The 6,000-nt window shown below is 45.0% G+C and overlaps 1 protein-coding gene across 1 annotated transcript in view; it reads left to right on the top strand.

Moving 5' to 3' along the window:
* The first annotated feature begins 4,467 nt into the window (after window positions 1–4,467).
* The window catches only part of LOC131919573 (zinc finger protein 431-like), a 64,802-nt gene continuing 63,269 nt past the window's right edge, over window positions 4,468–6,000 (top strand). The window contains exon 1 of the mRNA XM_059273872.1: window positions 4,468–5,228. The gene's annotated coding sequence lies outside the window, so the exon portion shown is untranslated. The remainder of the gene's footprint in view (window positions 5,229–6,000) is intronic.

Raw genomic sequence — 6,000 nt, 5'->3', positions numbered from 1 at the left:
AGACAGCTCTCTGTGTGTTCAAAGCCAGCATAGTCTACATTGCAAGTTCCAGGACAGTTATGGCTACATAGTGATACCTAGTCTCAAAACAAGTGAACAAAACAGAAAAAAGGTGTTATCTGAAAAGGTAGAGCATGGTGAAGCACACTTTTCTTCCCAGAACTCAGAAGGCAGAGGCATTTGAATGCCTGTGAGTTTGAGGCCAGTATGGTCTGCATAATAAGATTGAAGACAGCTAGGATTACAAACAGGTACCCTGTCTCAAACAATACCAAGGAAGGTACCAGAAAAAGCATAACACATGAACCCACATGAGAGTAGGCTTGTGAGCCTGTCAGTAAAGACATCATATCAAGACATTTAAAAACTTTATTTTTAAGTATATGGTTATTTTTTCCTGCATGTATGTCTGTGAAGCACATGTTTGTAGTGTCCAGAGAGGCCAGAAGTGGGCATAATGTCTCCTGGACTTGGACTTACAGAGGGGTGTGAGCTACCCTGTGGGAATGGAACCAGGGTCCTTTTCAATAGCAGTGATACAGTGAACATTTTATAAGTGTATCGAGTAAGGTGTCCCAACATTGCACTTTTGTCCTTTAAATGGCAAGTGCCATAATATTCATTGTTCTGTATATTCAGCAGAGGTTGCCATTTCTAATGGGAGCAGCGTATTCATTAACCACTTCAGGAACTAACACATATACTTTACATGTACCTTTTCAGATATTTATGGTTCCTACCTGTGGGAAGATGCTGATGTTTGTGTAACAGCATTGATACCAGGCTAACATTTTTATATTAAATGTTGTGTTCAGTTTTACACACCTAGTTTGATTTTAAGTTGTTCTCTGAGATAATTCTATTCTTGGAAGTATGTCCTAAGTTCAGCCAGAGTTGGGGGCTATAAGAATTAAGCATGAAGAATTTGCATAGACTTAATGTTAAATATTCATAGAACCATCAGAACTCTCCTTTTACAGCTGTAGAATGACTGGGCAGACTTCTGTTGGGATGTTTTTAAGTGATGTAAGTGCAGACCTCTAAAATCTTCTTAAAAGATAAAAGTTCAGGCTACATAAACAGTTGCAGTGGTAGGGCACATCACTTACTAATATTAAAGCAAAGTGATGGTGGCTGCATTGGCCCATTTTCCAATGCTTTAATAAAACAGCCCGAGGTGTGCACTCTGTAAAGAAAGGAACTTTTAAGCAAATGAAAGACACAAGTTGCTTTTTACTAAAGAGTAGGTACTGAGAAGAGGGATCTGTTGAGATAGAGAGATCAGAAGTTATGTTTTGGGTACATGAGTTTTCTTTGCGAGGCAAATGACCACGCAGGATAATATACTTACTTAGCTCACATTCTGAAGGTCTTCAAGAGACAATGGAGATGGACAGAGCCTAGGTCCTTCCTGCTAGCTCTATATATCCTGGGCTGATATCAGGGAGGATGGCATTTTAGTCTGGTGACCATGTTCTGGCTCTGCATATCTTCTCCAGAGACAGCAAGGCTCAGGAGTGACTAGACAGATAAGCTGGGCATCTCCACACCACCTGTGTGTTTTTGACCTCTGCCAATTTTCTCCTGGGCTCTGAGGCCAGACCTGAGGGCTCTAAAGCCAAGTTGCATCCCGTGCAGCTGTGCATAGGCTTGGGGAGGCTGTTTTCTGGGTCACCTGAAGCATGTGAAGGGAGGGAGAAGTAACAAGCTGGCCACCGAGCCAATCTTTCCCTCCCTGTGGAGAGATGGGAGAGTTGAGCTCCACAGATGGGGAGTCTCAAGCCTGAACTTTGAGAACCAGTTGGGGAAAGTTTCATCTCTCAGTTAATTTCCTGAACACAATCCAAGTGCAAAGGGTGGGCTGGGATGAAGTGTTGGGGAAGGTGGTTGCTGTTCGTTGTCTGCTGGATCTCAGGGTATTTGGAAGGCCATAAACCTCTTCTGCTGTGGGAAATCAGTGAAGTAAGAGGCAGGCAGATATAGGAGGGGGTTCTCTGTGTGTTTTGTTAGGGTACCATAACTCTTTCCCCCAGTCCGGGGCTTTGGTCATGGAAGTGTGATGTCTCACAATTGTTGGAAAGGCCAAGATGTCTGAAGTCCCAAGAGCATAATGGGCTCCGGGCCTTGTAGTTGCTCGGATTTGCAGGAAATCCTTCATACCTTGCCTTCCAGATCCACTCCTCCATCTCTGGCTTCATGTGCACACACATATATTCTAGTTAATAAATTAATTCACTCTCTGTTCTCCCTCCCTCTCCCTGAACTCTGCTTTCTATGTTCAAAAAGATACTTTTAATACCAGTTTAGGCACATGCTTTGCTTCTAAACTCCAGTGTGACCTCAACTTGATAGTCTCTACAAATCGCTATCTAGATATAGAGTTGACATCAAACTTTACTGGATTAGGACTTCAACATCTGAAAACACACAGATCACCAATGGCCTTCATCAGACCTAGGATCCAAGGAACATGGTTTGGAGGAAAATGTTCAGAGGTCTGGAGAACATGCATTCCAGGCTGATGATGGGCTGACTCCTCTTTACAGGGACTGTCGGGATAAGTAGAAAGGTGAGGTGGAGCTTTAAATAAGCTGTTTGGTGTAATAACCCTGAATCTCCCCACTTGTCTGCCTCTTCCCTGTTCCTGTGTTCTCCAATGAATGTTGTACCCAAATCTAGCATGGCAACCTCCTCAAGAGCGTAAGAATTGTCACATGTCACTCTGGAACAAGGATATTGGCACTTTTGTTTTCTGGTTAAAGCACCTTAGTAGTGACCTGCTGCATGTTCTACCCCATTGCTATGTGCTGGTTGCTCTGTGTGTGTGTGTGCACACGCGCGTGCATGCACGTACATGTGTGTATGTATGTTTGCATGCGTGTGCATGTATGTGTGTCTATTTTTCCTATCAATGATACCTTTTCATAGCCAAAGCTGACCTTTTATTTGCCACTACTTTTTCCTCAGCCTCCTGATTCCAGGTTTGGGCCGTCATACTCTTTTTTTTTTTTTTAACACCAAATACTACATTTTAATATTTTTAGTGTATAGTTCACAATCTGCAGACATACACAGAAACATGCATAAGGGGACAGGTACTTACAACATTCTGAATAACGACAGACTGTGTATATAGCAGGGATCTTATTACTTAATAAGCTCAAACTTTCCTGTTGCTTAATGACAGTCTATGAAACAATTGTATAAAGCATACTCTCTCAGACAGGACTTAGGTGATGTGGGTGTCAACTGGAGGGTCCCAGACATATAAAAGTGTAGCATATGCATTTGTACACAGCATATGACATTTGATAGCAAGAAATGACCGTCTTATTTGTCCATATCTCATCAAATTTAAAGTGTAGTTATTACATATGTTACTTGGATCCTAACAGCTCCCTCGGGGGAGGGGGCGAGAAGGTACAGCATCAATGACACAGACACCAGGAGTCCATTGAAAGCAAGTAATGAACTCTTTATTTAATAACGAGGTAGGCTTTAGTACCCTCCTTCCAGCACCAAGTCTGTGTGGTCATCCCTCATTGGCTGGGCACAATCAGGAACTCTGACAGTGATTGTTGCTAGGACCTCAGGCAGATTCGGCATGATCAGGAACTCTGGCAAAGACTGCTGTCAGGCCTTTATGTAGATTATGCAGGACCAGGAACTCTGACATCGACTAAGAACTCTGACAGCTCCTGTTACTAGGCCTCAGGCAGACTCCAGGTTGGCTCTTAAGGAGTACATTATGTGCATGCCTTGGCTACTAGTCTGAGCCAATTTTTTCGACCCTAGGCCATCATACTCTTTCTGGGAGTATTTGCATTTGATGATGCCTGAGGGCCCTCAGACCTGTGCTGACCCAATGCTCTGGTGTCTCCAGCCTGACTTGTAAACAGCTTATCCCATCTTCACTGACAGCTTCATGGCTGGAGTCAACTAGGGGGGGCATTTTCAATACATGTATGATTTCTCTTTGTTACACACCCCAAACTGTAATAGTCCAAGGATCTTCCCCAGATGTTTGTCCCTTCACGGGACTCATCTGTCCTCCTTTCCATCAGCATGATGTAATTTCTCAGCAATCTTTACTTCTCATCTAATTGAGTATAGATCTTAAGGAGGGGAAAAGCCATCCTTGGGCAGTGTTTGGAAAGTGAGCCTTCAACTCCTACAGATAAAAAGTTTCTAATGAAGGAGAGAGCTAGATATCTGACTTTGGAAGGAGGAGGTGCTGAAGGCCTTCTGTGACCCTGGAGAGGCTCCTGGAAAGGACAGCTTAGCTTCTTGTGAATTGGCAGCAGAGCTAGTTAGCAGGTGAGGACTGTCCCATATGACATCAGCAGTCCCTTCCCTCAACAATTTCTTGTAAGTGGGAGAGCCCTGGTGTCCTCTGTGATGTCACCAGTGCTGTGGTGACACCAGCCACCCTTGGGGCACTCATTCATTGCCTATACGGTTCCCCCATAGACATGTTGGCAAGACTGAGTAGGCTACTTGGGAGAGAGAAAGAAGAGTGTAGACAGAGTGGAGAGAGGAAGAAAGGAGCTGGCAGCTGGTCTCAGTATAAAACAAGAAATAAACGGTCCTGGGGAAGGCTAAAAGAGTTCTGGGAAGGGGATGGGTACCTTTCTGGGTATGTTGAGGTCAAGCCTTCCAGGGGTAGGGCTCAAGAGCTGAGAGCTTCTGGGAAGCAATGGGCCTATCCTGCTTCTCTGGGTTCCTAAAAGTAGACCCAGAGTCAAGGATTTCTGATGGTCAGTTCAACAGAGAGCCAGGAATGATCAAGGCTGTAGCTGCTGTGCTGGGGGCCCTCTGTTTACCCTTTGAGTGGGACTGGAGGCACAGAAGGACTAATGAGGTTTCAGTACCATCACTGCAGTTCACACTTCTGGATTCCTTTAGGTTGCATGCCGCTAATAGCAGGGATAGGAAACTGCCCTGGTAAAGCCTGAGGTTCTCGTACTTTATTACATCACAGCCACTAGCAGGTCAGGAGCCACCTAAGCACTGCTGTCTGCCAGTGACCCCTGAGGTTTCTGTGTTCCCAGCTGTGGGTGGCCGTACATCTCCAGTTTAGCTTGAGAGCTGTTAGAAGCAGTAGACTAGGACACAAATGGTCCTCTTCCTGCCATCTCTGGGTATCATGAGCTGTCAGTGATGGTGGCTCTGTGAATCTAGGGAACGAACATGGTCTGCACCTGCCTGGCTTCTCCACCAATAAGAGGGTATGTAGGAGGCTGTCTCCTGGGTTAGGAAGGCAGAGGAAACCAATTGACTTCTGAGACAGCCACCTCCCTGTAGCGAATTGGGAGAACTAACATCCACAGAGGGGGAGACTCAAGTCTGGGCTTTCAGAACCTGCTAGGGCAAAGCCTCATCTGCCAGTAACTTCCTGGGCATCCTTCTGTGTGCCAGGTTTGACTGAGATGATAGAGTGTGTAGGGACTTGACTTCTGGGATTGAGTATTCCTGAGATAGTTAACCTTGGGTAGAATGCCTTGTCTGTGTAATACAGCATGTGAAAGGACACAGTTCGCCTCATATCACTCATTTGTTCTGGGGTCCATCAAGTATACTTCTGAAGCCACAGTCCAGATTCCTGGAGAATTGGCAATCCAGGATGAACATGGTGCTAGTGCTTCATTTCTACGGCTGTCAGTACATTTCAAAGGGTGAATAGGGGCTCTGGTAAAGCTCTAGGGCAAAGGAACCCTAATGTGTTCTGTTGTGCTTTCTGCCTGCCGTTCTCATGATCCAGTGGGTATTGTACATAATACTGGCTGTGCCACCTTTCCTAAGGGCATATCACAGGTAGCTCTAAATCAAGGAATTTGGCTTTTGTGTAGATCTGGGTGAAGCATCATACCAGTGACATGCAACATCCTCTCCCATGATTGATTTTCCCACTGTCTTTATGTAGCCATTTCTTGCCTCTCAATAGCCAGTCATCGTTCTCAAACTTGAGTATAGAAATGAGCCATTCTTCTTCCTGGGAGT

The sequence above is a fragment of the Peromyscus eremicus genome, chromosome 9 (assembly GCF_949786415.1).
Source record: "Peromyscus eremicus chromosome 9, PerEre_H2_v1, whole genome shotgun sequence".
Lineage (NCBI taxonomy): Eukaryota > Metazoa > Chordata > Mammalia > Rodentia > Cricetidae > Peromyscus > Peromyscus eremicus.
This window is presented reverse-complemented; position numbering and strand designations above follow the sequence as displayed.